Source organism: Sceloporus undulatus, chromosome 5, assembly GCF_019175285.1.
Source record: "Sceloporus undulatus isolate JIND9_A2432 ecotype Alabama chromosome 5, SceUnd_v1.1, whole genome shotgun sequence".
NCBI classification, from domain to species: Eukaryota; Metazoa; Chordata; class Lepidosauria; order Squamata; family Phrynosomatidae; genus Sceloporus; species Sceloporus undulatus.
Window position 1 is genome coordinate 21,899,169 of NC_056526.1, and position 23,667 is coordinate 21,922,835.

At 41.9% G+C, this 23,667-nt stretch overlaps 1 protein-coding gene across 4 annotated transcripts in view; it reads left to right on the forward strand.

Moving 5' to 3' along the window:
• The first annotated feature begins 1,254 nt into the window (after positions 1-1,254).
• The window catches only part of RESF1 (retroelement silencing factor 1), a 37,558-nt gene continuing 15,145 nt past the window's right edge, over positions 1,255-23,667 (forward strand). The window contains exons 1-2 of one of the 4 annotated variants that reach the window (XM_042468724.1): positions 1,255-1,273; positions 19,157-19,294. The gene's annotated coding sequence lies outside the window, so the exon portion shown is untranslated. Of the gene's footprint in view, positions 1,274-2,646; positions 2,880-16,856; positions 16,876-17,885; positions 18,077-19,156; positions 19,295-23,667 lie in introns of those variants that run through there. The other 3 variants (XM_042468721.1, XM_042468723.1, XM_042468722.1) reach the window with 3 other exon arrangements.

Sequence of the window (23,667 nt, forward strand, 5' to 3'; positions counted from 1 at the left end):
GGCAACAGGAAGGGGCGGGCATTAGAAGAGGTTATTGGCAAATGGCAATCCACCCACCCAGCTCTTTAGTGCCTGAGCGCCTGGGAAGTGCACAAGGAGTCCTAAGAGCTCCTTGGAGCACAGGTTGGGAACGGCTGCCTTAATGCAACCATGCTAGCGAAGTCTAAACTCATGGAGGCTGACCTGTGTCCACAATTGGTGGGAGGTCTGGTGTGATATTCTGCCTCACCAAGACCTGTTGCAGGCTGTATCACCCCCTCACTGATAAGGGAAAATAGACAAAGGACAGACATTAGCTTTTGCAGACTCTGCTATAATTAAGTCTCACATACTTACAGAAACCCCTGAGGTGGGTTCCTCTTTTCTAATGTCTGGGACATCTCCTGATGATAGGCACGTATGTCTGGGATGGACATTATATTCTGAGGAGGAGGCTAATGGGAGGTGAGAACACTCTTTTCTTTGTGTAATGGAGATATAAAAAGCTTGTTCCCATGTAACTCTGCACAGTTCTCTGAAACGATTTGAGAGCTGTGTCTTGCATATGCAATCCTTGTATCCTGAGACTATTTGCAAATGTTTCCTGGCTTTTAAATTGTCCTGTTTCATCATGACACAACCAAAAACGGACTAAGATCTATTTTTAGTTTTAAAACACCTCACTGTTTTACTTTTAAAAAGTGTGCCTTGTGCATTTTGCTTAGCTAATAAAGGCATCACTCTTTTGTGTGTGGGGGGGGGGAGGGATGAGGAAGTACATGCAATTAGAAAACATACACTCCAACAATTCTGATTGGCTAGGAACAATCCCAACTAATCCTTGTCATCTCACGTTTTCAGATGCTTTTAAAATGTCCCTGTTTCTCTCCTCCTCCTCCATTCTCCCTTTGTCCCCAGCTTAGCCTCAGTTGCTGCAGATTTGAGTTTGAAGTGACTGGTCAAGGAAATGATAATTGCCTAGAAGTGTTTTAGTGCTGGTTCCCAGAAAAACCTTCAGAAAGACAATTGCATTTACAATAAAACCATAAATATTATTTACTGCATTTGGTACAGCTTGTTTACACCTGATAGGATGTAGCTGTCACAGCCTTCTGTAAAGAATAAATTGATTTGGTGCTTTGTACATACATTTCTACACAGAGGCAGGGAGCTTAACAGTTGCCCCTTAAAATGCCCATCATCAGCTGATGACAGTCTCAGCTTTCTGCATAGGAGGAGGGGAGAAGAGCCATTTGTTACCAGGAGAACTATTCCAGGGGCAGCACCAGTAAGGGTAAAAGCATTTTTGTTTTCTTATCTCTTACCAGCCATTTCAGTTTTATGGTGGAGACTGTAGAAACAAAATAGGAGGTCCAGGGCACGTTGGAAATGTGGGGTGTGGAACAAAAGAAGTGGGGTGAAATTGCAAGAATAAGCGCAAAAGTTTAAATGTAATATTACGTGCAGCTAAAAAAAAAGCAAAAGACAAAGGGGCTGGACAGACTGACAGGAAAAAACAGGCTGACAATGGTTTTTATGAAAGTGGATGGAAATTCCACTGTCCATATGATCAGATCTGAAGATGGACTGTCCACACCACGTGGTGTCAAACTGCACCACTTGGTTTTTTTTCTTTGCCTCCCCACCATGCATTTGCAAACACACCACCTGTCACTGTCAGTTACCTGCTTTCTCTCATCCAGCAGCCATCCCATTGGACACCTGTATGACCAGCCACGCAGTTGCATGTGTGATGCACCGCCTGTACAGTGCTTTGGTGCATCGGTGTGCATAGTGCTACATTGGCAAAGCAAAATAATTGGAAACCGCTCCATTACATGTCCCCTTCATCCCATGTCCCCCATTTGACTGTTTGGTTTGTGTATATTGTATTTACATCTGTTGTATTATTGGTAGCCTGTCCTGTTTGTCGTACTTTTGCATTTTTGCTCACCCCCTGTCCCGAACTGGTGCCGTGTGTTTGTATGCACATGCAATGATGTCCATTTTCCACATTAAGGCAGAGTATTGGAGCTTCTTTTTGATCCAGTTCTTAACCTTGGAGTGCGGCTTTGTGTCATTTCCCACCTAGTTTCACCTGGTACTTTGTCTGCACAGCTTGGCTTCAAGTCGGTTTTAAGCCATTTTATTTTGCCAGAGGTGACAACCCCAAAGCATTGCTCAAATCAGCTCCAGGAGCTTTTAGAACAGGCATACTTCTTGGAATACACAGTTGACTGCAAGGCCTGCAATTACAGACGAAGGAAGCCTGTTCTTTAACAATCAGCAATTTTGCAGCTTTTCTTTTGGGTATAGACTAAGGGTCACTCTGGCCACCAAACTTCTTTGCCTATCTCTTCCCGACTTAGGTTCTCCAGCCAATATCTGTTTTTTGATTTCTGCAAACTAGATTGAGTAAACAAGGATATGGGCGAGACAAGCTATAAACAGGATGCAAAGATTAAAGGCAATTCAAGCAGGCAAAGGGTGTCCTGTAGATTACCCTAATGCCCTTGTGCATCCTTAGTAGAGAACAATGATGTAGCCAAGGAGGAGGTGCTTTAGGTGGAGCTAACATTTAAGCTGATAGCCAATCATTGCCAGTGAACATGCATAATTATATCTTGTCTTGGTAAGAAAGTATAAATGTAAGAGCTGTGTGCTGATTTTGCTGTTTAGCACTGATTTGGGAAATCTATTACCTTGTTGAGCCCTGCTTGGCAGCTGAAATATAATCTTGGTATTCTCTACCCTGGTGTGGTTTTTGGCTATTTTGAACTGGGCAAGCAGACCCCGCTTTTGAGTGGTAACAGCGGAGTACCTAGAGAAACAAGCCACCATTCTGGATTCAGAGTGAACAAGAAGTAGTGGTTCAAAGAAACTAGAATTCAGATTTTAAGGTCTGTATAGTTTTAAACACGTTTTACATTTTAATATATAACTGTTTTAATTTTTAAAATTGCTTGGTTTTTAAATTTTATATTTATACAGGTTAATGCTTTTGCACTGTTTTAAAATCATATTATTTCAAATTTGCTGTTTGCTGCCTTGAGTCTTTATACTGGGAGAAAGGTAGGATATAAATAAATATAATAATAATAATAATAATAATAATAATAATAATAATAGAATTCAGAAGTCACTAACAAGCCATAGCTTCTAGTTGTTGTTTATGGCTGTCTAACAAACCATGGTTTATAATGGCTTCATTAGCAGGGTCAATCATTCAAATTTCAACAATTCACCTGGAACTGAAGAATATTGAAACACACACACACACACACACACACACACGGAAATCAATGTGATTTAAAATGTCAGTAAACGCTCAAGACCAATATACAGAAAATATGTGTGACCTTCTATAGATAGCAGTAGTACAGAGGTAAATTTTGAAATGCTGGTATTCATCATGATACTCCCCATCGTCAGGTCCTCAAATAAAATCCAAATATTGAGAATCATTCCTTTCAAGCAGTTTTCCTCTCCACCTGTATCAGGCCTTTTGTAAATGTAATTGTTCTTGATTGCTCATCCAAATTTGAGCCAAGCCAAAATATTTTGCATGGATTGTTGTTGTTAACTGTCAATGGTTTGGCCTCAACTCATGGCGACACTGCGGATGAGACATCTCCAAGACCCCCCTTGTCCTCCACTGCTCTGTTTCAGTCTTGTAGATTCTTGCTTGTGACCTCCCTAATTGAGTCTAGCCATCAAGTCTTCTTCTCTTTTTTCTACACTCACCTTTTCCCACCATAACTGTCTTTTCCAGTGAATCATTCCTTGTCATGATGTGGCCAAAGTATGACAGCCTCAGTTAGATAATTTTAGCTTTTAGGAGTATTTCAAACTTGATCTGTTCTAGGATCCATTTGTTTATCTTTTAGGCTGCCCACAATATTCTCAGTACTGTTCTCCAGTGCCAAACCTCAAATGAGTTGATTATCTTTTTTATCTACTTTTTTTACAGCCCAGCTCTCATATCCATACATAGTGATGGGGAATGCCATGTCATGGACAATTCCAATTTTAGTGTTCAATTGTATATCTTTGCTGTTATCTTGTCTAGTTCTTTCATAGCTGCCCTTCCCATTCCTAGTCTTCTTCATCTCTCAACTGTCTTCATCTCTCAACTGTCTCGTTTCTGATCAATGTTTGATCCAAGGTATGAAAAATCTGTAAACTTTTGATGTTCTCATTGTCTAGGCTGAATTTTATGTAGATCCTCCGTGGTCATTATATTTGTTTTCTTTATGTTCAGCAGGAGGCCTGCTTTCACATTTTCTTCCTTGACCTTTCCTGGTTATTGATTTAATTTGCAGGGATAGCTTCCAATATCTTGTTGCCAGCAAAATCTATTCCCCCCTCCTCACCCTGCAGCTACTGTGAGAAGCAACTACAATGGACCCTCACATTCGCTGGGCACAGGACCCCCATGAAAATGGAAAAACTGCAAATATAAAAACCTATTTTTTCTGCCCGAGAGAGCATCTCTCTAGGAAACTCTAGGTCTTCCAGTGCAACTGTGGTTGACATCTGCCGGAGGTTGACCATATCATTGCACCGGAGGACCTACAAAAGCCTAGAGAATTGTTCTTTATAGAAAATTCTAGGTTCTCTAGCATGACTTCTGGTAGACTTTGACCATAGAGTTGTGCTGTAGGACCTGGAGATTTCTGGAGAGAACAAATTAACTAAATTCATGAATAATCAGATTTGCAAAAGTCAAAACCACAAATGTGGAGGAATGACTGTAAAGTCGTTTCTAACTTGGTGTCTTTGATGAAAAATGCTCAGACCCTCCAAGCTTTAGCTCCACTGCACCACTGGGAAAATTCCAGTAAATGTAGGCATGAGTGTATAGAGGGATGTCTTTGTCACATGGTGCTCTGCACAAAGATTAGTGTGTGTCAAAAGGGTGCATGTGCTTGCAGATCACTCAGAAAACAAAAAACAATAGGAAACTGCAGGTTTTTAAGCAGTTTAATGAAAGTCCTGCTTATCTTCTTTGGGCAAGATGGTGAAGCATTAGGTTGGTGCAGACACTGTGTTTAAAGATAAAAGTGAGCTAACTCTAACTTCAGTTGGAAATTATCATCTGCTTTGAGAGAGTTAACAACATACATTCCTGAATTTGCTGTTTTGAAATGCAAATTGAATTAATCACACCACAGAATAGAAACTTTATTCCTTCCTGGCTTTTGTAGAAATCCTAAAAGCCTATTGTGAATTGTTACATTCCTTTTGCTGTTAACTGCCCTCACTTCTTTTTCTTGTTAACTGAAGGAGAGACTTTTAGGACAAAGAAAAGCCTTTTAGGACAGAAATTCCTATCTGCTTAAGAAAAGAAGAAGAAACTTGTTGACTGCTTCTCCTCCTTTGTAAAAAAAATGATTTGTACATTTGCTATGATGATGTTAGTCACAAGCCTGCATTTTGTCAAGATGTTGCTGTTCTCAGTTTGGGTGGCATTGGAGGGGCATTTATGCAGACTGGTTCTTCCTCCGCCTGGCCATGTGGGTACTCCAGGAAAATTTTTTAATTCCATTAGTAAGACGCCTCAGTCATGCTAGCATAATCTATCAAATAAGCCGTTTATTGGTTTCTGTAGTATATTGTAGTGGTTCAAGATGTTGTTGTGCTTGTGTGCCTTCAAGTTGTTTTTGACTTATGGTGACCTATTATAGGGTTATCTTGGCAAATTTCTTCAAAGGGGGTTTGCCATTACCATCCTCTGAGGCTGAGAGAGTACAACTTGCCCAAGGCCACCCAGTGGGTTTCCATGGCCAAGCAGGGATTGAAACCCTGGTTTCCAAAGTTGTAGTCTAACACTCAAACCACTACTGTTCAAGTCCAAATTCTCAGACTCTTTTGGTAAAGTGGGCCATGAGAATGAGAACAGGGCTGCCGTGGTTTTAAAGTTATGTGGAAATGGGGATTTGAGAAGCAATAGCAGCAATTCACAGCTCCTGAAATGTGCTCAACCACACAGGCATTAAAAGCTAACAAAGCCCTATCTGCTTCTTCATGTGGCCACCTTATTTTTTGCAGGGAAGAACAACAAATGAACAATTAACAACATCAATTAATACATATTAAAGCATGTAACAGTTTAAAATGACAAATAAGACATACACATTTTAAAACAATCCATATTTAAATTCAACATCTTAATTCACAATTTAAAATTTTCTGGATAAACCTGCCTTCTTCAGCTGTCTGATGTGAGGGACAGACAGGTATTTTCCAAGAGAAGCTTTTTATCGTCTACTGTAGAGCAGAGTCTGAAGGCACTAAGGCAAATCGAGAGCCCTGAATAATCAGTCCATAGTATTATATACATTTTCTGAGATCAATGGGAAGCTGTCTGATTGGTTCTCCAAAGCTAAGTTGTTTGTTTTTCATAGGCTAAAATATTCACTATATCTTATTTTATTTCCTTTATAGTCAGCAATTTTGCAGCTTTTCCTTTTTGGCAGGTAACTATGATACTCTAAGGTTCACTTTGGCTGTGAAACTTCCTTCTCTATATCACTTTCTGGCTTGTTTTTCCTTTCCAGTGTTTAGCTCATCAATTTCAGCTGGCTCATTAACTTCAGGTGGCCTTTGGCTTTCTTTCCCTCTACATGGCCTGATATTAACTGTTTCAGCAAATTCTTTTTTCTTCCATTGTCTCATCACTAATGCTTTTGCAGTTGTTTCTTTGGGCCTGAACAGACAGGCCAGAATAAAGCTGCTTCATTGTCTCTTTGGAGGTATGTTGTTTAAATGATACACACATCTTGAAAGATACACGCATCTTGAAGCTGCGCCAAAACTGTGTTCCAGTCCTTAGGATTGGAGCATGGCTTTGGCATGGCTTCCTGCCTTTTAGGACGCATGCATCATTTAAACAGCATACCTCCAAAGAGACCCAAAGCAGCTTTATTTTGGCCTGTCTATTCAGGCTCTTTGTTTCCTAGAAGCCCTCCAGGGACCATCAGTGGATGGATTGGAGACCACAGACCACCACTTTTGAGTAGCATTAACTCAGATGAAAAGGTGAGGGGAATCTTTATCAAATTTCAAATGATAGAAAATTGGGAGAGATTGTTGTTGCCATTGTGTGCCTTCAAGTCATTTCTGATTTACGTTGACTCTAAGGTGAATCTAATCACAGGGTTTTCTTGGCAAGATTTGTCCAGAGAGGGGTTGCCATTGCCTCTGTCTAGGGTTGATACAACATGACTTGCCCAAGGCCACTCAGTACATTTCCATAACTGAGTGGCAATTTGAACCCTAGTTCCCCAGTATCCTAGTCCAACACTCAAACCACTATACCTCTCTGGGAGGGATACCAAACCTATTCAGAAGTGAGAAAAAGAAGACACCAAAGAACCCAGGGCTCTTCCTTGCCAACTCTCTTTGTGTCCCTTCTCTGGGTGCATCCATAATGTAGAAATAATGTAATTTGACACCATAGTTTTTTGTGGGTTTTTCGGGCTATGTGGCCGTGTTCTAGCAGAGTTTCTTTCTGATGTTTCGCCAGCATCTGTGGCTTGTATCTTCAGAGAATGCTTTGCCTGGAAAAATTGGGTGTATATATACTGTGTGAGCCTGGGAATGCAGGAGTGATTTGCATGTGTCTTGTTCTGTGTTGATGGCTGGCCTCAGGCTGGGAGGCTAATGCAAAGGAGGATTAATGTCTGCTAATTGGTGATCATTATCTGCTGGGAAAGCCCCTGACTCTGAATGGTTTCCTATTTGCATTTGCTGAGTCCTTATTTTGCTCAGGACTGGTAGCCAAATTTTGTTCACTTTAAGGGTTTCCTCTTTTCTGTTGAAATTGTCCAGGTGTTTGGATTTCAATGGCTTCCTTGTGCATCCTGACATGGTAGTGGCTTCGACTTTAATTTGACACCGCTTTCAGTGCTGTAGCTGCATCCCACGGAAACCTGGGTTTTGTAGTTTCGCAGAATCTTTAGCCTTCTCTGCCAAAGAGTGCTGGTGCCTCATGAAACTACAAATCCCAGGATTTTGTAGGATTGAGCCATGGCAGTCAAAGTGATGTCCAACTGCATATTTCTACCATATAGATTCACACCCTGCCTCTCTTGTGTGGAGAAAATTTGCTTCATAATACAATTAAATGTAGGGGGAAGGCTTCCATTGGCACCAGTATCAAGTTATATTCCCCTAACATGCATGATTCCCCAACAACATGCATGGAAGCAAGTGTTAAATCTTAATTCCACAACTGCAACTCCCCTCTAAATCCCTCCTTTCCATGCAAGATTTTTCATTTAATTATCATGAAAGGCAGGTGAGGGAGGGGGAAACACAGCATTAAGGCAGGGAACTATCCAATTAACTATTTCTCTGCATCTCTAGGAGCCTGATTGATTGATTGCTGAAGGGCATTACATCAATCCTTTAAACAATCTAGTAAATAGATGGGCAAAGAGGATAGGCTTAATTCCTGGTAGCTACTCCCTACATGTCGATAAATTTGGAGAAGGGAGGATCTTTCCATTGGCATCAATGGAGACTCTTGGCTCTGGGGAGTAGACCCAGGGCTCTGGGAAAGCCATTTAGGACTGGGCCCCATAGATCTAAGAAGGCCCTGGGGAATAAATGAAGGCATTACAGCAAGCAGGATGCTACTGAGAGAGTTTGTGTTGTGTAAGACACAGCATCAGGCAGGCTTTTAATGTGTAATCATGGGTTGGCTTTTATATGGAGTGTTTGTATATGGGGAGGGTGTCATGGATTTATTGTGGCTTTATTGTGTTTTTAATGTTTGTAATTTTACGTATACTGTTTTTATCTGATCCATTCTCAATTGTTTTATTGTAACATGTTTTTAAAGTGTGTTGATTTCTGAGACGACTGGGAGAAAGGTGGCATAGAAATGAAATGAAATAAATAAATAAATAAAGACAATGTTGCTGTTGTGTGTCTCCATGTCATTTCTGACTAAGGCAAATCTATCATGAAGCAATACAGTTAGGGCCTATGTAAGGGTGGAGAACATCTTTGAAGACGAGGGTCAAGTGCAGCAGTGAGAGGGGCTGGATATGCTTTCTCCCTGCAGTACTCTATTCTACTCACATGTAGAGCACTGTGTGACGAGGGAGCATGCCCAGCTTCCCTCCTTGCCATGTGCCACTCTACTTACATGTAGAGCAGTACGTGGCTGGGAGGGAGCATACCCAGCCACCTTCCCTGCTGTGCACCACTCTACTCACGTGTACAGCAGCATGCAGCAGGGGCTGAGCATGCTCCCTTGTTGCCACGCACCCCACCAAAACAACAGCACCGAGGTGGGGGGGTGCTGCCACTGCGTCGTTTTCCTCATGATACTGTTCCCATGAGGAGAATGAGGCAATGGCATTGGGGTGCCCCCCCAACTGGGTGTAACTACTCTTCTGAACTGTCCCCCCTCCCAGTGACACCACTGTATGTTGTCACTCATAGACTTATATGGGTTTGGCATCCCATGATATTTTGTATCTAGGGGGTTGGGCAGGAACCAACCCCCTGCTGATACAAAAGGCCAACTGTACATGTTTTTTTAAAAACCAGTCCCATTATTTGGAGAAAATCAGAATATACATCCAATAAATAAATGTTGGTTTCCCTTATCTACATTCTTTCTGTTAGGCATTGCATTATCAGTCTTTTACTACATTCCATTTTCTGTTTCCCAGTCAAGAAGGTACAACACAGGGCCATGAGGTGCATCTAGATTGGCGACTTTGATTCTCCATTCGTATGTCCCCATTCTTCCCAGTTTGCCTTATCACTAATATTACTCAACCCCACCCACGCGTGTGTTTAATAATCTGCTGTCTGAGGCCGTGCACCATGTGTGTCACAGTCTACAAATGCTTAAGTTAACAATGGGCAACCACTGGAAGATGCATTGTATTGAGGAGGTTGTTCCTAAATGCCGCCAGAATGGGGGCTTTTTCACTTCTCTGAGCAAGAGTTTGTTTTTGCTGAATCATGTATCTTGTATGTTCACCAACCTAAACTTATCTAAAAGATAACATGCAGCTGGAACAGCTTAGGGAGGAACCTTAAAGGCTTGTACAGAGATAGCAGCTGGATTAACGGAGTAGTGGCAGGCCCATGGCTGGCACCTGTGGATATAACCACCTGTTTGATGGTGCTGGAGTGGTGTGATCTCACTCACATCGTCCATCCAAGGTGCAGGCAATTGCTGCGTCATTATGAAGAAGACAAAACCTATAAAAACACTTAAAATATGGATACAAGGTTGGAGCTTCAGCACGGACCTTCAGGTCTGTGGTGGTATGTCCCTTGGTGGCTATATTGCTTTGGTGCTGCCAGCTGCTAAACAGGTGTTCACTTGGTATGATATATGCATATTATTCTGTGTAACTTATTCAATGCATAATAAATCTTAAGACTTTGTAATTACCACAAGTGTTTTGCATTGCTTCTGTGTCCCAAAAAATAACTCCTTGCCTTTGTCAAGACTAATGTATTACTGTAAGTTTTTAAAATGCCCTAAGGGTCTTTGTTCTTTTTATAATGCTATAATGACCCCTCCTCCTCCTCCTCCTCCTCATCTTGACACAGGACATAATAAATTTGACTGCATCTGTATTGCAGAAATACTGCAGTTTTATTTCAAATTGCCATGGCTCAATGTTATAGAATCCTGCGATTTATAGTCTAGTAATTTAACCTTCTCTGTCAGAGAACTCTGGTGCCACAACAAAATACAAATTCCAGGATTCTATGGCATGGAGCCATAGCAGTTAAAGTGATGTCAAAGTGCATTAATTCTGCAGTGTAGATGCAGTCTGTATTTGTCTTTCAAGGGGAGCACATGCCATCTTTGCTTTTATTCTCTGGGAAGACTAGGTAGGATTGAAGTGTGACTCTGATGTTGAGAAGCTGGATTGTGTCCAGAGAAGAGTGAGTAAAATGGTAGAAGGTCTGGAAATCGTGCCCTATAAGAAGAGACTTAAGGAGGTCTGTATGTATGGAGAAGAGAAAGATATAATAGCCCTGTTAAATACTGAAGATGGAGCAAGTTTGTTTTCTGCAGCCCTAGAGAATAGAATTTGAAGCAATGGATTCCAACTACAGGAAAACAGATTCCATCCTCAATATTAGGAAGAACTTCCATCCAGACAGTAAGAGCTCTTGGAGCCCTGATGGCGTAGTAGTTAAAAACTCCTCCATTTTGAGCTTGATGGAAGAAGCATGGTTAAATGCTGGTACTGCAGCTATTCACAGCTACAAGATTGTGAGTTTGATCCCAGGCAGGGCTCCAGGGTCAACTCAGCATTGCATCCTTCTATAGGTTGCTAAAGTGAGTACCCAGCTTGTTGGCCGTAATTAGCTTACACATTATAAACCGCTTAGGGAGTGCTTAAGTGCACTGATAAACAGTTTAGAAATGTACTTGTTATTGATAGTGGACTGCGGAATATGATGGAGTGTGGTGGAGTCTCCTTTGGAGGTTTTTAAACAGAGGCTGGAAGGCCATCTGTCGGGGATGCTTTGATTATGAGTTCCTGCATGGCAGAATGAGGTTGGACTTGGATGGCCCTTGAGGTCTCCTTTATCTCTGATTCCCTAAAGGAGAGCCAGCATGGCGTAATGCAGGGATGTAGCTAGGATTTTAGGAAGGGGGGGGGGTCCAGACTAAGTGTCATCATTATAATGGGGCTTGAGTGCGGCGGGGCAGCAGCACACACCATTCCTTTTTTTAAAGGGGGGGGGGGGGGTCCGGACCCCCAGAACCCCCCTCCTTGGCTACGTCCCTGCGTAATGGTTTGAATATTGGACTATGACTCTAGAGACGAGGGTCCAATTCTCAGCTCAGTTGTGAACCTCACTGGGCAAGTCACATGCTCTCAGCCTCAAGGGAAGGCAATCACAAACCTGCTCTGAACAAATCTTGCCAAGAAACCCCCATGATAGGTTTACCTTAGTGTCACCCCCGTTGTTGACTTCCTCCCATTTCACACCACACAGAATCCTTAGTAATGCTTTTTTGCACTAATGTTACTCATTAATTATAATTCCCATATACCACGGAATGTAATGTTAATAGTTGTGACATAAACAACTGGCAAAATTAAAATTATACCTTCAAATTGGAATAACCTACACACAACCTAAATGTATTTAAATATGCATAGTGAAGATTTGGTTAAAATCTTAAAAGATTTGGTTTGGTGTTTTAAAGAAAATTTTAAAATTTAAACCATCAAAAAGTTATTTTTTTAAATGGAAAAACTTGATATTTGAAATTTTAATTTAAAAACACTCCAAGGGCTCTTCATTTTCCTCCCACTGAGCTTCACCCCACTCTCACCATCTCTTAAAGCATTTTAAAGGGAAGCAGATGAATGTCACAGTCTGTTTCTGCCAAAAGGTAGGTGTTTTAGGAGCACCATACTGCTAAGAAGTGTTTTCCATGGTCAAACAGCTCTTACTGTCAGGAGGTTCTTCCTAATTTTGAGGTGGAATTTCTTTTCCTGTAGTTTGCACCCATTGCTTCATGCCCTAGTCTCTGGAGCAGCACCAAACAAGCTTGCTCTCTCCTCAATATGACAATCCTTCAAATATTTAAACAGGGCTATCATAACACCCCTTAACTTTCTCTTCTCCAGGCTAAACATACCCAGTTTCCAATATTGTTGTAAGTTGCTTGTCATAAGGCATGGCTTCCAGACCATGGACTAGATGGCCATTGTTTCAAGGTTTGCTTATTGGAATTTATATATATTTAAAATATTTTCAAGCCGTGGATGTTTGAATCTGCAGATTGAAAAAATCGGTGGATACGGAGGGGCAACTGTACTGGATATTGCATGGCAGGGGGTTGGATTAGATAGCTCTTGGGGTCCCTTTCAGTTTTGTGACTCTGTTGCAGCCTAGAAAAGGGAATTATCCCTTCCTGTGCAGTGAAATAACCGATGTCTGGGCAAGAGTCAGAAATTAAAAACAGACATTTCTTTAGTTTTTTGTGAGTTTTTTGGGCTATGTGGCCATGTTCTAGAAGAGTTTCTTCTTGATGTTTTGCCAGCATCTGTGTCTGGCATCTTCAGAGAATGTTTGCCTGGAAAGGACTTCAGTATATATATTGTGTGACCTGGAAAGGCAGGAGTGATGTGCATGTATATTGTTTTGTTGCTAATGGCAGGCCTCAGGGTGGGAGGGTCTGCAAAAGAGGATTAGTGTCTGCTTGATAGTGCTCACTGTCTGCTGGAAGATTTCTCATTTGCATTTGCTGAGTCTTTATCTTGCTATCTTTCAGGATTGGTAGCCAAACCTTGTTTACTTTAAGGGATTCCTCTTTTCTGTTGAAATTGTCCAGGTGTTTGGGAATTTCAGTGGCTTCCTTATGCATCCTGACATGGTAGTGGTTGGCATGGTCCAGAATTTCAGTGTTTTCAAACAGTATTTTATGCCCAGGATGGTTTGTGGCATGTTCTGTTACTGCTGATTTTCCTGGCTGGCCCAGTCTGCAATGTCTCTTGTGTTCCTTGATTCTTGTTTGCATGCTGCGTTTGGTGGTCCCTATGTAGACATGTCCGCAGCTTCATGGTATACGGTAAACTCCTGCAGCTGTGAGAGGGTCTCTCTGGTCCTTGGCTGAGCGAAGCATTTGCTGGATTTTCTTCGTCGGTTTGTAAACCATTTGCAGGTTATGCTTCCTCATCACTTTGTCTATTCTGTCTGTCACTCCTTTGATGTATGGTAAAAATACCTTCCCTTTGGGTGGCTGCTTGTCTTCACTTCTCTGGGTTTTCTTGGGCCTGGCAGCCCTTCTGATGTCTGAGCTGGAATAACCATTAGCCTGTAGAGCCCGGTCCAGGTGCTTCAGTTCATCTTCCAAGAAATGGGGTTCGCAGATGTGTTTTGCCCGGTCTACTAGTGTTTTGATTGTGCTTCTTTTTTGTCCTGGGTGATGGTTGGAGTTCTTGTGCAGGTATCTGTCAGTATCTGTGGGTTTTCCGTATATTGTGTGACCCAAACGTTGGTTCGGTTTGTGGATAACTAGGACATCCAAGAATGGCAGTGTTCCTTCCTTTCCTTTTTCCATAGTGAATTGGATGTTTGGGTGGATGGTGTTAAGATGGTTCAGAAACACAGCCAGATCTTCTTCTCCATGGCTCCAAATGGTGAAAGTGTCATCCACGTATCCATCCATTTCTTTGTTTGCAAACCAAAATAAACCTGTTCCTAATACTGGAGTCTTGTACAGTGGGGCCTCAGTATCCGCGGACTTCTCATCCATGGGTTTGAGCACGGACAGCAAGCCTGCGTTCTACTCAGTGGCAGCGTGTGCATGCAGCTGAACCACCATTGAGTACTGAAGTCCTCCCTCCTACCCTCTTCCTCACTCCCCCTCCAAGGCACCTGCCCTGTGCTTGGCTTCAGAGGCAGTTTGGAGGTGGAGGCTGGAGCCCCGTTGGCCAAGAGGGAGCTGGGGACATGGTCAATCCTCGAGGTTCAATCCTAAGCGTTGGGCCTGGGGGGGCAGGGCTCTGAGATCCAAGACCCAATTGCCTCCGGCCAACGGAGCTCCAGCCTCTGGCTCCGAACTGCTCCCAAAGCCAGGCCTGGGGCAGAAGCCTCGGAAGAAGAGGGAGGGAGGCCTTCACTGCAGTTGTCCCTAATGGTGGTGCAGCCACATGGCTGCACCACCATTAGGGACAATGGGACTTGAGCATCCACGGATTTTGTATCCATGGGTAGGGGGTCTGGAACGGATCCCCTGCCGATAGCAAGGGCCGACTGTACTCAAATCTGGTCTGAGCAAAGAAATAACAGACCCTTGATTCTTATATACCTAAAGCAAACTATAGTGCTGGTCACTAATTTTGGAATCCAACGGATGTTTGCCTACACACATTACATATGTCAATAAAGAATTTATGGAAAAAACAGAACTCATGTGATGTCATCAGTCAAGTAGACAAGGGTTCCCGTTATAGAAATCTAAATCTATTCGAAATATTCCATGCACAGACACACATCTCAGTCATCTGTTTCTCACAGGAATAGAATCAAGCATAATGGAACTTCATAACTGGCACCTACTTTCTCTTGGTTAGACAGAAGCATTTGCGGCTCGTCTCAGCCTAAAGCTTCTTTGACAAGTAGCAATTTAATATTAAGAAATCATTTTTATTTTTAATCCATGCGCTGTCAAACTCCACGATTCTAGATACCTTGGTATATTGATTTTCCAGACTAATAGTGCTATTATTGTTAGTAGTAGTAGTAGTATCGTGGTCTTTTCCCAGAACTGGGACTCAGTGGCTTGATAATATTGAAAGAGCATTACAATTAAAAACATAGCTATGTGGGATAGATAGAGAGAGAGAGAGAGAGAGAGAGAGAAAGAGCCTTTTTTATGGATGCCCCTAGACTTTGGAACTCCTTGCCCAGGGAGATCAAAATGGCCCTGCCTTGATGGCCTCCTCTTCAGACAGGCTTTCAAAACAGAAAGCTTTTAAAGAATGGGCTGGGGTGCTATACTGTTTTAATGTGTTTTAAACATTTTTATCTTTGTAAAGTATTGGATATTTTAATAGGTGATTTGTTTTAATTATTGTAGTAATTTAATTCTATTTTTGTGTGTTTTTAATTGTATTGTTTTTAATGTTGTAAGCCGCCCTGAGTCCCAGTCTTGGGAGGAGGGTGGGATGTAAATACAGTAACTATAATAACAACAACAACTTGAAGATCATTTTCTTTCTCTCTTTTTTAGTTAGTTTGTTTTTTTAAACATTGTATTTTTAATACTTTGTATTGTTTTTAACTTGGACTGTTTTAAATTTTGTTAGGCGCCTTGAGTCCCTATACCAGGAGGAAAGCAGAAGATAAACACACACACACATATATATATGTATACTCGTCCCTCCACATTCACTGGGGCACAGGACTCCTGTGAATGTGGAAAAAGCGCAAATAACAAAAACATGTTTTTTACCTGAGAAAACACCTCTCTCCCACAGACATTGACCATAGAATAGCGCTGGAGGAGCTACAAATACCTAGTGGAGTGTTTGCTCTAGGTAACTCCACGTCCTTCAGTGCGACTTTTGGTTAAAGTTGACCACAGAGTTGCGCTGGAGAACCCGGATATTCTTAGAGAGAACATATTAATAAAATCTGTGATAATCAAATCTGCAAAAGTCAAATCCACAAATGTGGAGGAACAAGTGTGTGTGCCTGTGTGCATATATGCTCATATTATATGTATGTGTGCTTATATGTGTGTGTGCACATATGTGTGTATGTATGTATATATGTGTGTTTGTGTGTGTGTATATATATCTATATGTGTGTGTGTGTGTGTGTGTGTACAGCCAGCCCTCCTCATAGGCGGGTTTGCCTTCCAGACGGCTTTGAGCTTACATGGAAGGCAAGCCCCATTAGAAGTAATGAGGTGCGTACCACGCCATGCACCCTGTGCGCCACTGTGTGCACACACCTAATTATTTCCTATGGGGCTTGAGCATATGCTCTTTTCCCCATGCGCAGGGAGTCTGGAACGCATTCCCTACGTATAGGGAGGGGCGGACTGTATATATACAGCATGTGTATGGGTATATATATGTATGTATCTATATATGTGTGTGTGTATTTGCCCCAGGCTGTATGAAATGTCTTGGGTGTATGCATGGGTTAAAGAGGAAATGCTGACTCAGAGAAAGCTGATGCAACATTAGCATAGATGGCGATGAGTCATAGCAGTTCCAAACTGCACTGTCACTGTGACAACATGACAAGAAGCTGATGAAACACTAGCAGGGGGTTGGATCAAAATTCTAGCTGTGTTTGTTTATATATGAGGACGAATGCTCCAGTACACACTGTGGTGGTGTGGATGTCAGTTGATGGCAGAGCATTATGGTAGTTTGTGTAAATATTGCTATATCGTGATTGTAAATATTTTGCTGCAACTAAAATTAAAAGAACCTCAAACGACTTCCAGACTTGGCAGTGGTGTTTGTCTTCTGGGCTGGCAGTCTTCTGCATGTGGACTGTTTTTCTCCAGCGCTAACATATATATGTATGTATATATATGTGTGTGTGTGTATGTATATTTTTGTCTCTGTGTATATGTGTATACTGTATATATGTGTATGTGTGCGTGCATATATACAGTACAGTGGTACCCCGGGTTACGAATTTAATTCGTTCCGCGGCGCCGTTCGTAACCCGAAAGATTTCGCAACCCGAAAAAGCCATAGCCGCTAGCGCTGGAAAGCCGCTTTTCGTGCGAAAAAGCGCCGAAAAGCACCAAAAATTTTTTCGTAAGCCAAAAAAAAAAACGTAACCCAGAACAGTTTTTTCCTATCTAATTTTTTCGTATCCCGGAAATTTCGTAACGCGGTCATTTCGTATCCCGGGGTACCACTGTATGTGTGTATATATGTATATGTATATATGTGTGTGCTTATATATGTATGTGTATATGTGTGTGTGTATATATATGTCTATGTGTGCATATATGTGTGTGTGTATCTATGTATGTGTGTATATATGTGTGTGTGTGTGTGTGTGTATATATATGTACCGTATATACTTGACTATAAGTTCACAAGTGTTTCCTGGATTTTAAATTGTCCTGTTTCATATGTGTGTGTGTATATATATACATATATGTATATGTGTGTATATATATGTATATATATGTGCATGTGTAACTATATATTTGTGTGTGCATATATGTGAATATATATGTATATAATAATATTAATAATAATATTGTGTTCCTCCTCTCTGCTTCCCTCTTACTCATCCGAGGAGGAGGAGGAGGAGCAGCATGTTCTTGCCGACGCCGAGAGCCCCGTTTTTCCCTTGCAATGAGGCAAGTGGTCGGCAGGGGGCGCTGAAGGGAAGCGTTGCCCAGGCGAGGATGCGAGACAGAAAGAGAGCCCAGGCGGCGGCCGAGTCAAGCTGCTTGGCTGCTCTTTGGCCGCCTCCAGGGAGCCTTCCCTCCCTTCTTCCTCTTCAGCCGGGGAGGGCGGCTCCATGTGAACCGAGGCCGGGAAGCAGAGCAACCGAGGGCCGCTCCGAGAAGGGACCGAGGAGGAGGGATTTCCAAAAGGTCCTCCATGTTGAGCTTTGGCGGAAGGAAAGAAGGAAGCATGGGTTGATAATCGTTTTCTTAAGAGAGAGGAGTGGTTCCATGGCTGCATCCACACTGGAGACATAACCCGCTTTGGCACCGCTTTTAAGTCTTTGCCTGGCTTTTTAATGTGGAATTCTGGGAGTTGGAGTTTGTTGTGGGCCCACAGAATCACTCTTATATGCTTTGTTAAACATCGAAGAGTGATTCTTCACTATTGAACTGTTATAATTCAAGGCTAGTTTTACATATAGCCTGGGGATGCCTTTTGTCTGATGTCCAGAGGCAGAGGGAAGGTAGACTTGAGCTGACCATAGACTCTCTTTTAGCTAATTCCTTTTCACTAGGTCCAAAGGCAGATGGGAGCCATAGGGTTTTTAATTGAATGCAATCTGCTGTGAGTGTTCCATCAGTCTTTTGTAACTATATATATTGAGTTACTTGTAATGGATAAGAATTACCCTTTAATGGCAGATGTCTGTAGAGTGTGTCCTGTAAGAGGTTTCAATGGGTTTGCCATAAGTCTCCAAGAAGTGAAGAGCTCTTTGGGGGCCAGACCAATCTGAGCTTTCTCTCTTGTCTGGTCAAGCTTGCCTTGAGTTTGCAAAACCAAATCAAGTTTTGTTCCTGTTTAAAATCCTCTGGCTTCTTGTTCAGTTTTTTGGCTAACATACTGAGCAGGAAGGAGTATCCATTTTTCTTTTTTGCATCTGAGGGAATGTGAAGGTTTGGGTGTCCTTTGTTTTTGCTATCTCCTCCTCCTCCTCCCCCTCCTCCCTGACAGCCTTCTTCTGCAGGATTGCAACCTGAGCCTGGCCTGGGCTTGGAATGCATGAAAAATGGACCCTGGGAAAGAAGGGAAAGGGATGCATTCCCACCGCTTTCAGTCTTGTGTTTTCCTTCCTTCTGGCATTTCCTCCTCCCTTCATCTCATTCTCAGGATTCCTGGTTCTGGCAGAGACTCCTCCTTTCTGCCCATCCAGCCGTTTTTGTGCTTTTTCCTCTGGAGAAGAAGGAGAAGCCAAACCTCACGGGCCTTTTGTTTTTCTCTTCTTGCAGGCAGGTAAAGGAGGAGGTTTTGCAAAAGCTACGCCGAAGGAAAGGCACCAGGGAGCAACTGGGCAGAAGCCAGGAGGGTAACACAGTAAGGATGTGGTGAAGTTGGAGGTGATTCCCAGCAAGGATAATGTGCCCACAGTGAGTAAATCTATTGTAAACATTTCTTAAAACATGTCACTGTATGTTACAGGTTTCATTAGTTGGTGGGTAGAAAAAATAAGAGCATTGCCTCCCCTCAATGAAGAATTTTGCCGTAAGATTTCCCTTCAGTCCCCAAACGGCTGGCATTGTATAATAACTAAAAAATTCAGTTGGGCGTTTAGAAATACTTTTACAGAGAAAAAGAGACATGCTAAGTTTCCTTAGGAAAGGGAACAGAGCAAGTATCAGCTTCCCAGGTGTGAAGGTCTTTTTTTAATGTCTCCTTCTTGGCAGTGCTAGAAATGTAAGGATCAGAGGTAAATTTTAACTTGTAAGGGACATCGTTCTTTCTTAGGGGGGACAGCGTCCTCAGTTTGTGTAGCTATATTTTCAGCTCTTCATTTAATGAGTCCTATCAGTGTTTGGTCATTGTGGAAACCAGAAGGCTGAGGTAGATACACCTCTTTTCTAATCCAGTATGTAGTTTTCGTATGCTTAGCGAGAACAGCAGTTCATTCTCAGTACATGGATCTTGAGATACAAGTCTTTGTCACTTTAGCCATAGTAGCTATGCACTTTCACCCCCTCCATATTTCCTTTCTATGGCCCAAAACACATTGCAGAAACAATCCTGTTTGTGACTGCTTTAACTGCCCTGGCTGAGTATTAGGGAATCCTGGGAACTGTAGTTTATTGCGGCACCAGAGCTCTTTGACAGAAGGCCAACTGTCTCACAAAACTACAGTTCCAAGAATTCCCTAGCATTGAGCTAGGGCAGTTCAAGCGGTCTCAAACTGGGTTATTTCTGCAGTGTGCTTTGGACCTTAGAGAAGCAAACAGAAGCCTTGAGTCCTGGTTCTATGAGTCTTTTTAAGAATTAATAGATTGCTTGTTGGTACAGCTAGGAGTGAGCCTATTGCACCAATATTAAAATCACTTTATTGGCAGCCAGTTAGTTCCTAGGGGAAGTACTAAGTGTTGGTTCATAGAATCATAGAGTTGGAAGAGACCACAAGGGCTATCCAGTCCAACCCCCTGCCATACAGGAAATCCAAATCAAAGCATCCCCGACAGATGGCCATCCAGCCTCCATTTGAAGACCTCCAAGGAAGGAGACTCCACTACACTCCGAGGGAGTGTGTTCCACTGTCGAACAGCCCTTACTGTCAGGAAGTTCCTCCTAATGTTGAGGTGGAATCTCTTTTCCTGCCGCTTGCATCCATTGCTCTGGGTCCTAGTCTCTGGAGCAGCAGAAAACAAGCTTGCTCCCTCCTCAATATGACATCCCTTCAAATATTTAAACAGTTACCTTTAAAGGCCTTCCTGGTTTGTGTTCAGAATACCTATAAGATCGCTTGTTCCCTTATAATCTGGCCTGTGCCCTTTTGGGGGACATTTCCTTCAACGGCAGAGCTAGAGTGGCTACTATCACCCGGAGGACATTTTCATCAGCCACCCCTGGACTGTGGAATAACCTGCCAGAAGAGATGCTGCCTGAATTTAAAATAGTATTAAAGACTTATCTTTTCTGGCGGGCTTATTCAGTTGTTTTTAAAGTATGGATTTTAAAATTGGGATATTTTAATTTTATTCTGGATGATTATAATGTATCCTGTATTTTTGTGTTTTAACTTGATAGCACAGTAGAATTAGAAAAAGCTGAATAAGAAATAAGTTAATATGATTCACACACACATAAATATAAACTCTTATTTTGCAGAGCTTTGCTGAATTAAAGTAGCCTTTATTCCTTTTTGTTTTTTGCTTTCTGGTCTAAGTTAAAACATCCTGTTGTTGAAAAGAATGTAATGGAAATGTTTTCTGTACTATTGCAAATCCTAGCATCCTGTTCTCATGGGAAAGTTTGTTCTGTTTATGCTAACAGGGAAACCAGATGTATCCTGTGCATTGTTTAAAAAGCCATGAGGTATTTTGTGAGGTTAATGCTGAAGCAAGATGTTTCCGCTAATAGAATTCATTATGTTACTATATATTGATAATAAATTTGTGTCCTGTTTTTGTAAAGATGCCTGTGTGACTTTTACTATTACCGTTGTTAGGAAAACTTTGCTGTATCATCTACAAAGCTTGTTTCTGCCATAGATATAAAAGCTCTGAGTGAATGTCATGCCATTGCTTTTCTCTAAACCTTTGTCTGTATAATTGGATTATTTGCATTAGCAAGGGATTATTTACCTTTTTCCAGATGATAACAAACTTAATGTTTTTAAATGGTTTTATGTGTTTTAATCTATGTTGTACCATGCCTCGAGCTTTGGGGAGAGGCGGGTAAAATATTTTAAAAGTATTATTATTATTATTATTATTATTATTATTATTAATGGCTCTTAGCCCTTTTGGTTCACCTTATCTTCCTGTTACTGTTCTGGTGTATCTTGAGAGCCACCATGCAAAAAGTAATCCTTTTTGCAGTTCATGGGCTTGGGGGATGAGGAATCAAACTAACCAAGGGCTTTATCACACTACAAGCCCCTTTTGGCTGTAATCACGGCAAAAAATTAACATGGCAATGTAGCGCTTTTATTGCAACCTTCATCACATTGGTTTTCTTTTGTGCAACTTGGGCGCTCCCTTCCTGTCCTCTCTCTTAACTCCACCCTCCCTTCCCAGCATGCCTTTATTGTTTTTCCCAGTTTTCTCATGCAAAACCAAAGCTCTGCAGCCTCAATTTAACGTTTTAATTAAAAAAAAAAACTTCAGAGGCTGCAGAGCTTCAGAACTTCATGAAAACCTGAGGAGGAAAAACCGTAAAAAATAGTGGGGTCTGAGGAGGACAGAGTGACACTATGCGACTGCCAATAATATGAGTACCCTGGGAATGGCTTTTTGCACCCTGGGTATTGAATGATTGGCAGCTCATTCACAGGTTTCCCTTGTGAATGAAAAGGGACTGCTGGGGGACAGGGCAGCTATGGAAGGGAAGCGATCAGCATTGCTGATGCCACTTCTTTCCCAAGGGGAATCGTGGTTTAAAAGCTGCGTGTGATAAAGCCCCAAAACATGCTCTGAAAAAACTTCTTGATTTGTGTTGAGTTATTTAGACTCTGGAGATCTGATTGCAACCTTCCCTCACAGTTTTGGCATTATTTCCTGATCAGACGATAACAAAGCTTTTATGGATTGACAGAGAATCATAGTAGCATACTATTGTTTACTGCTTGTTAAGACTTAATATATTACAAAAAAATAGCATGCATGTGTGTCTGTATTGTACAAACATGTGTAGTTAGCATCCCATCTCATTTCAAAGACTTTACTCCTCGTTTGGAGTTTTCATTATCTTATAACAGATTCTTCCTAAGTGATTACTGTGATCCACTTTTGTGCTCTGGTGAAGGAGTGTCATCAGCTATGAGGAAAATACAGTGCACCTTTGCCTTACACGGAGGATCCGTTCATTGCCGGTTCCGTCGCATGGCTTTCAGCATAAGCCCTGTAGTGCACCTGCGTAAGATGCGGGCGCACTGTAATTATGTGAAATTGAGTCAGGAATTTTAAGTTTTGGAAATAAGGCTCACTGGATTCAGTAGAAGTTACTTTCAAGTAAGTGCAAATCACGGAAAGTTGTCTTCTGAATGTTTACCTAGAAGTAGGTCCCACTGATTTCACTAACTTACTTTCCAGTGTACATATGGGTGTCTCCAGCTGCTAGTTATCATTGTACTGTACCTCTGTTTTTAACAGTGCTAGAGACATTATGGTATCGCTAACATTACTCCAGTCTCTATTATTGCTAAATTATAACTGCTATACAGTTATTCATCAAAAGTTGGCTGTGCTTTCTGATTTAAGATGGGAATTCTGGCCAAGTGCTTCTGGAGGGAACCAGTTTGAAGAAGGCAGAATGAATGAAATACATCAAGGCTTTACAGCTAAGGTTATTCATGCATTTCTAATATTTCTTCATTTCTTTTTCCATAGTGATTCACAGTCCATATTTCAGAATGAACAATGAAGTATCCCATAAAACCATAGCGTGCCTGCACCATACACGGCTTTTAACTTTATGCGGAAGATTAAGCCGTGGGAGCTATAATGGCGTGCGTATCACACTACATGTGGGAGCGCTCCCTCATTAAAACAAATGGGGTTTGAGCGTACATGTTTTTCCCCATACGCGGGGGAGGGGGTGTCCGGAACGGATCCCCTGTGTATGGGGAGGGCCCACTGCATAATGAATATCAGATGCTGTACAGATGCTGATCTGTGGGGGATCTGTTCTGGATTCTCCCGCAGATACTAAAGTCACAGTACCTCAAGTCCTGCTGTGCCCACGTCACCATTGGGGACAACCAGGGGCTTGCCATCTGCTGATGCTGAAATTTACAGATGGCAAGTCCGTGGATAAG